The sequence below is a fragment of the Nannospalax galili genome, unplaced genomic scaffold (assembly GCF_000622305.1).
Source record: "Nannospalax galili isolate Female #2095 unplaced genomic scaffold, S.galili_v1.0 scaffold410, whole genome shotgun sequence".
Lineage (NCBI taxonomy): Eukaryota > Metazoa > Chordata > Mammalia > Rodentia > Spalacidae > Nannospalax > Nannospalax galili.
This window is the reverse complement of record NW_008329143.1, coordinates 40,294-52,305: the sequence shown is the minus strand read 5'-3', so window position 1 is coordinate 52,305 and position 12,012 is coordinate 40,294. Positions and strand designations below refer to the sequence as shown.

The 12,012-nt window shown below is 43.0% G+C and overlaps 1 non-coding gene across 1 annotated transcript; it reads right to left on the bottom strand.

Annotated features, from left to right (window-relative positions):
* Window positions 1–278: 278 nt before the first annotated feature.
* On the bottom strand, window positions 279–384 carry LOC115070552. The gene has a single exon (XR_003849710.1). It is a non-coding gene; the product is annotated as a U6 spliceosomal RNA (small nuclear RNA).
* Window positions 385–12,012: the final 11,628 nt, after the last annotated feature.

Sequence of the window (12,012 nt, the reverse complement as noted above, 5' to 3'; positions counted from 1 at the left end):
ATTATTTCTCCAGAAAGCAAGGGTAACTTTATACAGGGTGAAAGACTCCACTGCTGGTGGAATATATGTCCATAAATGTTACAGAATCTTTCTGATCAGTAGGAAAAGAATAATGAAAGTGAAATGTAATTACTAAAATTATTCACATTATTCCTTCCAATGTAATTTTAGGAAGATTTGAATAAAATTAACTTTTAGACCTTCCCCACATTCTTTTTTTGTTTCATGGCTTAAAGACCTCCCTCCCTCCCTCCCTCCCTCATTTTTAAAAGTTTTAGAAAAACATGGAGCTGTTCATGGATTTGCACGTCATCTTTGCATGGGGGCCATGTCAATCTTCTCTTTATCAATCTGGTTTTAGTATATGTTGCAGCTGAAGGGAGCACAGGACCTTTCCTTTTGTGGTATACTTTATTAACAGACACAATTTGTGGAATTCTTTTCCTTTTTCATACTATCTAACTTTCAGTGTTTGGATGTTCTATATTAATTTGCCATTGTTGCTTCAACATATTACCTCAAACCGGAGAGCTGGAAACAGTCCACATTTATTCTACTGTTCTTAAGGCCAGAAGCTCAGCCTGGGTCTTGAACTGAGCTCAAGATGTCAGCAGGTCTACAACTTTCTCTAGGACCAAGGGCAGAATTCATTTCCCCACCTTCCTATTTTCTAGAGACTTCCTGCATCCCTAGGCTCTTGGCCTCTTCCTCTACCTTATGCCCGATCGAGTGGTTAGTCACCACATGACTGTAACATGGGCCCCACTGCTTTCCTCTCCCACACTGAAGGATATGTTTCAGTGAGAATATGGGTAATCTAGAATAATCTTCCTGTTTAACATCAGGGATTGACAGCTTCACTTCCATCTGGTTCTTTAATCCCCCTATACCGTGTCATGAAACATATTTGCAGATCCTGGAAGTAGGACATGACCATCTCAGAGGGCACTGTTTGGCTGCCTTACACTACTTAGAGCAGGCTCTAAGGCATAGGTGCTAAGGTGCATGTTCAAATGACAGTGTGCAGGTGGATGCCTGAGGATGGTTCCTTACTGTTTTGATGAGGAAAAAAGGTGATAGTGCAGAATCCTTTGGTTTGTCAAAAAGAGAAAAAAACAGTGCCGTGTAAGGCAACACAGCCCCATCATAGGCTAAAAGTGCCAACAGCTGGAAGCTTGCGTTTCAGATTGCTGAAGGCCATTTTGTCTTGGAATCCTTTATCTTTGAGTATTGTCTTCTTTGCACTGAGTTGGTGAAAAGTTGACATCCTATCACATAGATAAATTGTCCATTAGAAATGTTGATAATTGTGGCTTGTGTGAACTTCTTTGCCATGTAATTGGTGTTAAAGTTTTTTTCTCTCTCTCTGTGTGTGTGTGAGCCTGATGACCTGAATTTTATTCCCAGAACCCATGTAAAAGTGGAGGGAGAGAACCAAGTACACAAGGTTCTTTTCTGACCTGTACACGTGCACTAATTAAACAAAATTTTTCCTGTATCATTAAAAATGTTCTATAGATTTTAAATTGTGTGTGTGTGTGTGTGTGTGTGTGTGTGTGTATTTCTGTGTGTATGGGTATGTATGTGATGTGTGTTTATGTTTGTGTGTATGTGTGTGCACACATGTATATGGTGTGTGTATATGTGTACGAAGGTCATAGGTTCATGTCAGAGGCCTCCCTCTATTGCTTTCTACCTTATTTTTTTTTGAGGCAGGGTCTCTCACTGAACCTGAAGCTTACCAATTCAACTAGTCTGTCTGACCAATGAGGTGTAGGGATCCACTCATCTCTTTCTTCACAGCCCTGGGATTGCAGATGTAGCCTGCCATGCCCAGCTTTTACATGGGTTCTGGAATCAAATTCAGGTTCTCATGCCTGTGTGGCAAGCCATCTCCCCAGTCTCACTTCGAAGGTTTTCTACAAGAATCTACAGATAGGAGCTAGTGCACAGAGCAGGCCCACCTTATCCCCTGTGGGACATCAGAGGGAAATTTACGCTTTGCTCATCTGGTAACAGGATTTCCAGAGGAACTGACAAGTTAACTTCTTGCCCTGAATCATCACTTTTAGGGAAGTTAAAATTCTTTTGTCTCAAGGTACACTTGATTGAACAAGCGTTTATGGAGGCAGTAGTTAGGGTTAGTAGGAGAAAGAGACAGTTGAAGAAAGAACAAATGGATCTAATGTAAATCAAATGCTCAGCTCTTTTATAGAACTACAAAGCCTTAAATGTGTATTCTTCATGGTAATTCTTCCCGAACTCCAATACGAATCTTTGACAGTGATTGTTTCTGTGGGGAGATGGCTTTTCTCTTTCACATGCTAATCACTTGCTCCTGGTGATATTTCTCTCCTTGACTGTAGTCATGCAATTGAATAATTTATGGCATGAATTTTGTTGCGAATTTATTGTGTCACAAGCAGGTTGTAATTTCACTAACAGTTCACTTAAGTTATTAAGTTAAAAAAAATACAGTTGATAGGATGGTACATTTAGAGAGTCCCTCATTCCCCAGCAAGTTCACATCTTATATATTTTCAAAACAGAGCACTTGCCTTATTTTTATTCAGTGTCTGATATGAGAGAAAGAAGCGTACATTAACATAAGTGGAACTTACGAGCGCACTATTGTTGAATTTTGAGAGTTGTAAACAAATTACTGAAGATTTTATAGAGACAGAAATGGCATTAAGCTCACAGTGCTGTGGCTCTGATGCCATTGTTTTCTGAATAATTGCCCTCTCTGCTCCCACTGGTGATGAAGGAAGAATTAGACAAAGGAAGAGTTGGTAGTGCTGTGGGTGAAGATGCTGGGCCAGCGAGATGCCTCAGTAGGTAAGGGTACTGGCTGCCAAACCTAAAGACCTGTTTGCTGGTTTGATTCCTGGAATCCATATGGTAGAAGGGAGAACTGACTCTTGTGAGTTGTCGTCTAACCTCACACTAACCATGTGCTGTGGCTTTTTTTTTTTTTGGTCTTTTTTTGTTGTTGTTTTGAGACAGAGTCTCTCTGTAGCCCCAACTGGTCTGGAACTTGATATGTAGACCAGACTGACCTCCACCTCACAGAGATCTTCCTACCCCTGCCTCCTGAGTGCTGGGATTATAGGTGTGCGCTACCACACCCTGCTAAAATAACTATTTTTTTTAAAGGTATAGATGCTACATTTAGTGCTTTAAATGTTGCTGTAATTTTGATGCTAAGATGATGGCAAATAATTATGCCCCTAAATATTATTATTATTCTTTTTTTAAAGAATTTTAAGTATATGTGTGTGTCTGAGTGTATGTATGTGCACAACATGCATGTAGTGTTTGTGGAGGCCAGAAGAGGGCATCAGATCCCTTGGAACTGGAATTACAGGTGGCTGTGAGCTGCCTGATATTGGTGTGAGGAACCAAACCTGAGTCCTCTGCAAGAGTAGCAGGTGCTTTTAACCCCTGAGCCATCTCTCTAACCCCTCACACCTCTAAATCATAACCATTCCAAATGGAAAAAGAGAATAGGAAAAAAACTTAAAAATCTCTCTCTCTCTGGGGTTATTTGATTGGTATCATCTCTGTTTACTAATGCAGTGCTCCCTGCTAATGGCTGTTCTGCCTAGAGGCTACATTGTCCACTGTGGAAAGGTCTGCTAATCTTCTGCCTGCAGTTCCCCACTTTAGCAAACATGCATTTGAGGTTCCCTTTTATTTACACTGAAGTTTTTCTATTGACCCTTCCTGTAGAAATGAATTTCAAACAAGTCTTTTCTTCCTCTGGATTCTAGAGGGGTGGCTTAATTCCTCTAGGAGTTCTTTATGTTCTTGTTAGCACCTTGATGATTTTCTTTCTGTCTCTCATCCTATACTGTTTCAACTCCAGTCCAGGGAACACTGGAGAATAGTCCTTCCTCCTGGATGGGAATGCATTTCAGCCTTCTAAATAGACATCCTCAGGGGGCTGAAGCGATGACTCAGCAGTTAAGAGGCTGCTCTTGCAGATGACCCTAGTTTGGCTCACAGCACCCACATGATGACTAACAACCACCTGTAACTCCAGTTTCAGGGGATCTGACATCGTCTTCTGGCCTCAGATCCTGTGGAGCTGAAGTTAGAAGCAGCAGTGCTGGGAACCAAACTCCAATCTTCTGTAAGAGTAGCAAGCACTCTTAATAACTGAGTCATCTCTCTAGCCCTTTCCTTATAATCATCTTCCATTAGTACATGTGGAACATTTATTACAATGAATGAGGGGATGCTGATACACTAATAAGTAAAGTTTATAGTTTACATTAGAGATCGTGTTTGATTGTCTTAGTCAACTTATTACTATGATGAAATATCTGAGGCAGGCTACTTGATAAAGAAAAGATGTTTATTTGTCTCATAGTTTTGGAGGCTAGAAGTCCAAACAGCATAGCACAGGGTCTAGTGAGGAGTCCCCTACAGCTGTACCATATCATGATGCCAGCAGAGGCTCATCTCTGTTTTTGCGGCCTCTTTCCTTATAAAGTCACCTGCAATCACCTGTGGGGTCTCTACCTAATGACCTCATCACTGTCCAAAGTGCTTACCGCTACATACCGTGGCTGAATTACACTTGAATACCACTCAATACCACTATTGTAAGACTCTGGGGATTAAACTCCTGCATGAGTTAGGAGGAAGGAGGACCAATCTATTTAAGTCATACTAGTGGTTTTTGACAAAGAGACAATTGATGTGGGTTCTTTGTGTGTGACAGAACTTTCCTCAGCTCTTGGCAAACTACGCTTGAGAAACTAATGATAGGGGGAGACTCCGGGGTCCTTAGAGTGATGGAGGCTTTCTTGTCTCAGGTGTCTGGTCCTTGTATCTCAGGAAGTCAAAGAACAAATTTCATGGAGCATGAGTGAGTGTGTTTAGAAAAGAGTTTGTTATAGGGTTATACGTGAGAACCAAAGGGAAGTGACGCCAGCAGAGCTCCTGCACATAGCAAGAAAGGGTCTGAAGAAAAGGACTTCCCCAAGGGTCATCCTCCAGAGGTTAATAAGGCTCTTACGGGTGGAAGCATGGGGAGTGAGCTGGTCTGTCAAGTTGGCTTACCTGCAAGATGTCCATGTACTTCTCCATCCCAGGTGTCTGGACTGGAGTTGCAATCATATCCTCACGTAAAGGTCCCAGGCAGCTGTGCACAAGGAGAGGAAAGATAATAGGAAACCAGACTAGGAGCCAGAGCCCCCAATGCTTCTGATATTTCTGTCCCCCAGCCAGGACAAAACCAAGGACAAGAATTGAGGTCCCTGTCCTTAAGCTGCATGATGAGTTTCTATCTCATCTTCCCATCCCCGGGTGCTGGATGGTCACAGTCACCAAAGCCCAGTGACATGTATCCACCATGATGGGCTCATAGGGTTATACTGTCCTGTGCTCTATCTCTGTCTGTCTCTTCCTCCCAACCTCTGATCTTCTTACCGTGTGCCTAGTTGGGTCTTTCTTCAGTGTCTATGGTTAGAATCCCACAGCAGCCTCTTTATAACCTGTGTCTAAGGCTCCTCCCAGCTGGTGTCTTGGTAGATCCTTTTTTTATTGAGGAATAATCATGCACTTTGTGTTGGTGGTTAACAATGTGGTATGGAGAGGAAGTAAAAAAAGATTTTCTCCTCAAAATTTGTTAAAGCAAAACTCTTGAGCTGGAGAGACCTCTGGAAATAAGGGGTTTACTGAGCAGGTACTAATGTTAGAAAATGCTTGTCCCTGGAGAAGTTCCCATGAGCCTCAGGAGCAAGACTAGGAAGCAACTGGCTGGAAAAAATGTACCCCTGGATCCAAGAAGTCTGGGTATTTTGTCATGAAAATTTGGGGTGGGAAGGTGTGGTTTGTTCCCATAGACTCTTCATTGGCTGCAGGTAGGGTAAGAGGGACGCAGTTTAACAGGAGACAGGGAAGCTTTGAGACAGGAAGGCCCACAGGAAATGCAATTGTTGGTTTGTTTGGGCCTTAAGTGAGGCCCAGAAGTGGCTAAGAGATCCTGATGGGTTGCTTAAGTTTTTACCATAATTTCAGGATCATGAAACATGTATTTACTAACTTACTTTGGCTTGTTCCATCTCTCTTTTGTAATTCGATGTTGGATATCTCAGGATCTTTCATAGTTCTTAGCCAGACTGATGCTGTAATAAAAGACGGACGAGCAGAAAATGAAATGGAAGTTTATTCATGTACACGCCCTGTGCATGCCTTGAGGATAACTAGAGACACGGGAAAGTTGCCATGTGGTAGTTTGGAGTTTTTGTTTTTAATATTTTATTATTTTTATTTTGTGTATATGAGTGTATTACCTGCATACACACTGCCTATTGTGCAATGCCCGCGGAGGTCAGAAGACAGCACTGGATCCCCTGGAACTGAAGTTATGGAGGGTTGTTAGCTACCATATGAGAACTGGGAACCGAACTTGGGTCCTCTGAAAGTGCAGCCAGTGCTCTTAACCACTGAGTCATCTGTCCAGTCCCATGTGGCAGCTTTGAATTCAGGCTTAAACACTGTGGGATGATGAACCAAAGAAGGCTATGAGGTGACAGGAGGAACCAGGAGCAGCACAGCAAATGGGTGATGCTTGTCATGCAGATTTAAGTTCTTGCCTTGTTCATGTTTCTTTTAAAATAGTCTTATGTAGCCAAAAGCAACCTCTAACTATCTAACCAAGGCTAATCTTAAACTCCTGATCCTCCTGTCACCACCTCCCTGAGTGCTGTGATGATGGGTGTGTATCATCACCTCCAGCCTCACCTTCTCCATTGATTAGAATCTCTAGTGTTTTGGAGTTTTCTTTTGTTCATGGTGTTGAGGAGGACACCTTTAGAAGTAGAGCTGTCCTTTGCAGATATAACTTCCACTTACAAATGGGTGACTTCTTTGTCTTGAGAATTTTTTCTGAATATTTCTCAAAATAATCAGGTCACAATAAACCTTATTCTAAAGAGGCACATTTTGGAGTGGTTATATTCTGGTCACACATAGTCATACTTTAGGTGGCATGGTCATGCATATGGGATGGGTCTCCGATAGTAAAAGGAAGAGAAAGGGGCGTGGGGAGAAGGGAAGTGGGAAAGGAGTTTATGTTGGTTTGGCCATACTGCGAAGCGAGTTTCCCACCATCTTCCTTCTACTGAGGACAGCTCCAGGGGAGTTAGGATATTTGTGTAACCATGACAAGCTCAGTTAGGCTGTCCTCTGCTTTTGTAACTGGTGCCAGAGTTTGGGGTTTTGTGTGTGTGTGTGTGTGTGTGTGTGTGTGTGTGTGTGCATGTGTACATGCTTGTGAGTGTAACATGTGTTCCAGTTCCTGGCATGAGATAATTAGTTGTAGGATTTGCTTTTCCTGGAATTTGAGATAAGCTGGGAAGGAGAAGTAACTAAAAGACAGATTGTAACAGTCATAGAGACAAAATATAATCAAATAAAACAAGAATTAGGGCCTCTTTCTGAAGGGGCGAGGGGCAGCTTTAAAGGGGCCCTGTTACAGGACTTCCTCTTTGCTCACCTTGATCCAAGGTGGCATCTTGCTCTAAGAGTTAACTCATCAGCATAACGTGCAATCCTGAAATAATAGATTGATGAGGTCACTCACATGGGAAGCCAGGCTGGAACGTGATGCTCTGCATCTTCCTTGGCTAATTATAAATGACTCAGTGTCTCATCTTGTGCTTTCTGAAAAGAGAAAAGATATTTTTTTTGGCAGGGTCTCTCTTTTAGCACAGGCTGGTCTTGAGCTTAAATTCCTCCCACCTCAGCCCCCTGAGTGCCAGGATTTCAGGTGTGAGCTCCTGAACTCCTGTTCTTCCTGCCTGCATCTCCCAAGTACCAGGATGGCGGATATATGCCACATAAAATTTTTGAACACATGTTTTGTTTAGGTACCAATCTGTGTTCCAGGATGGATTAGTTACTTTTTGTTGCTGTGATAAAATACCATGACCAAGGCAATTTATAGAAAGAAGAATCTATTTGGGCTTGTGGGTCCAAAGGGATAATAGTCCATCACGGTAGGGAGGTATAGCAGCAGGCAGCCAGAGTCAAAAGCAGAGAGTGAAAGTGGGATGAAGTTATAAACTCTTAAAACCTGTCCCCAAGTGATGCACTGCCTCCAGCAAGGCTGCATCTCCTAAAGGTTCTATAATCTCTGCAAGTGGTATCACAAAGTACAGACTAGAGACTGAAGCTATGGGAGATATTTCTCATTTAAATCACCACAGTCCACTCCCTGGCCCTCATAGGCTCATGGTCATCTCATGATGCAAAATGCATTTAGTCCAACTTTAAAAGTCTCCATAGTCTTTACAGTCACAACACTATTTAAAAGTCCAAAGTCTTTTTTGAGACTCATGGGAATATCTTAACTGTGACCCCTGTAAAATAAAAAAAACCAAATCACACGCTTTCAACACACAATGGTACAGAATATACATTCTCATTCTAAGAGTTGGAAGACTAGGGGGCTGGAGAGATGGCTCAGCAGTTAAGAACACTGACTGTTCTTGCAGAAGACCTGGGTTCGAATCCCAGTACCCACATGGCAGCTAACAGCTGTCCGTAACTCCAGTTCCAGGGGATCCGACAGCCTCTTCTGTCCTCTGCGGGCACTGCACGACATGGGTGCACTTACCTACACACAGGCAATACATGCATACACATGAAATAAAAATGATAAATAAAATATTTAAAAAGAGAAGGAAGACTGGGGAATAGTTGCAAAATATGGGACCAAAATGAGACTGAAACTCAGCAAGGCAAATACCATGTCATGTAGTTGGTGTCTGGAGCTTCCAAGGGCTTAGATGGCTCTGCCCCTCCGGCTTTGCAGCCCGCAATACACATCTCTCTCTCTTGAGCCGTTTCTACTCCATGTATGCAACTCTCCTTGGGAGATGGCTCATGGCTCTGGCATCTTCAACATTTTGGGTTCTCCCGTACAAGCCAGACTTCAGATTTACAGATTCACGCTTTGGCCTCTCACAGCCTCCTTGTGGGGACTTCCATGCCTCAGGTTGTCTGGCCTTAGCAGCTCTCTGAAGCCACAGAGGAAGAATCAATGACCCCTTCAGCCTTGTATTCTTCTTGCTTCCAAAGCAGTACCGTGTGGATAATACTGCCAAGTCTCACTGCCAGCTTAGAATGGACCTTTACCCCTTCAACCACATTAGCAGTAGCTTTTGTATGCCGGAACAATTGCTTTCTAGGAACCAGCAGCTTCCCACAGGTTGGAAGCTTAGCTGGGTGTGGTTTTGTCCTGAGGGCATCCTTGCCATTGTTCCAGTGGGAAGGCCTTTTTTTTTAAAAGTTAAAAAATTTTTGGCTGGGTGTGGTGGCACACGCCTTTAGTCCCAGCACTTGGGAGGCAGAGGCAGGCGGATCTCTGTGAGTTCAAGGCCAGTCTGGTCTACAAAGTGAGTTCCAGGCCAGCTGGGGCTACAGGGAGACCCTGTCTCAAAAAGACAAAAAAAAAAAAAAAGTTAAAAAACTTTAAATCAGTTCCAGAATTTCATACATAATGTTTTGATCATATTCAGACCCCCCCTCCATATTCACCTCCTCCCTACTACCCCCCATTTAATGTCCTCCTTTATAATTATTTTTTATTTTTATGTTTTATGTGTATGAGTGTATTGCCTACATGTATGTAAGTGTTCCTGTGTTGTGCAATGCCCACAGAGGTCAGAAGAGGGCATCATATTCCCTGGAACTGAAGTTTGGATGGTTGTTAGCTGCCATGTGGGTGCTGGGAATTGAATCTGGGTCCTCTGCAAGAGCAGCCAGTGCTCTTAACCACTGACCCATCTCTCCAACCTAATGCCCTCCACTATTATTTGTCCTTTTCTTCTTAAAATTTTTTGATATTCATTCATTTGTTTATTTTTACATTTTTGCTTTTTAAAGCTCTTTCAATTCCATTCCAACCCCTCCACAGGCTCCTGGGTGTGGGTCAAGGCCCTGGAGTCTGGTCTACCTACCAGGCATCACACAGGTATAAAAACTGACTTACCCTCTCCCAGTATTCATTGGTTGTCAATAGAAACTCAGCAAGGGCTGGGACTTCCTGCCCACTTCCCCATCCATGCTGGGCTCATGTCTGGCTTGAGTTTGTGCACATTTGTGCGTGCTGTCTTAAGTGCTGTGGGTTTGTATGTGCAAATACCCTGTGGTGTCCAGACAACTCAGTTTCCTTCCTTTTACCTACCACCTCTGGCTCTTACAATCTTTCTACCTCCTCTTCCACAAATAACCCTAGGAGGCCTCTCTTTAATAGAGCTAATTTCCTTAACAATTACAGCCTCTTAGCACATGCCTTGGCTGTAATAATAATATTTCTAGTGCTTTCTCTCTCTAGACTGTATTTTTTATATTTGTTTCTGTCCCACTGGCTCTTTTTTAAAAAATTGTAGACCTGCATAAAATTTACTGGTAATAACCATTCCACTCAACACTATGCTGTCCTGAAATTTTCTCCACCAAAGAAATAAGTCCATTACTTTTAAATTTAGCCTCAGGCAAGTTCTAAAGAGATGGGCAAAAAGCAGTCCAATTATTTGCCGAAATAATCACAAGAATTGCCTCTAGCCCCATTGCTATCAACATCCTTGCTTCCCTCTGAAACCTCATGAGCTGGTCCTCTACATTCTCCACTGTCTCAGAGCTACTGTCTTCCAGGAGCCTACTCAGATGGCCCATCAATATCTGCTCACACCATCCAACTGCTTTTCTAGTCCAGAGACTTCTACATTCCCCCTGAAAGCAACATGGTCAGGTTCTTCAGGGCAACAACCCCATGTCTGCTGGTACCAGTTTCTGTGTTAGTTGCTTTTTGTCACTGTGATTAAATACCATGATCAAAGCAATTTATAGAAGGAAGAATTCATATGGGCTTACAGAGAGGGGGAGGGGGAGGCAGGTCAGCAGGCAGTAGGGCAGGAAGCTGAGAGGCCACATCTTCATCCACACACAGGAAGCAGAGAGTGAACTGAAATTGGGGCAAAGCTATAATCTCTCAAAGCCTGTCCCCAGTGGTGTATTTCCCCCAGCAAATCTCCACTTTCTCAAGGTTCCATATCTCCCTAAACAGTACCACCAATTTGGGACCATATGCTCAAGTATCTGAGCCTATGGGGGACATTTCTCATTCAAACCACCATATAGGAGAAGATTGGTAAACAAGATGGAACTTAGAACATTCTGTCAGAAACAACTGAGATGTAATAATCAAACAAATAGCAGAGCTTAGGTCCTTGTTATGGTCTGAATGTTGTGTCCCTCCTAAATTCTTATGCTGAAAATCAAATGTCTAATGTAATAGTTTTCAGAGGAGGGTGTTTGGGAGGTGATTGCAGGGGGAGGGGGACTTGCAGATTTGTCACTTTATAAAAGAGGCTTCAGAGGGCTGCTGGGTCCCTTCTATCATGTGAAGACCCAAAAATGCCATGAATTTTTACTGGCATTCTTAAGACCAGAGCCTGGGCTCTGGCAGTTCTGATATGGTAGGCTTGCCAGCTTGACCTCAGTGAGGTGACTGAACAGATAAGTAACAGGAGATTTGAGGTGGCCACATTGGGAAGAGGAACAAAGAGGTGATAACTCCATCTTCGGAGTCCTACATGAGGTTTAGTTTAAACAAAGCGCAAGAGGTATCATAACTAAGCAGTCCTGGTTGAGGATGGGCCTGCCTGTAACTGACTGATCATTGTCTTGACTCAGGTCTCCCCTGCAAGGTGGTCTGTGAAGTTATGAGACAAGCTCCTCCTCTGGCTGGCACCAGGCTTTTATTAATTTTTTTCTTCTTCTCCTAGCATGAGATTCTGAGGGAAAATTACAATTTCTTAGGGACTGTTCTAGTTTGTTCTTCATTGCTGTGACAAAACACTCTGACCACTACCAACTTGGGGAGGAAAGGGTTTATTTATCTTACATCTCCCAGGTCACAATTCATCAGAGAACCCAAGGTAGGAACTCAAGGCAGGAACTAGAGGCAGGAGCTTGGGCACCGGCCATTGA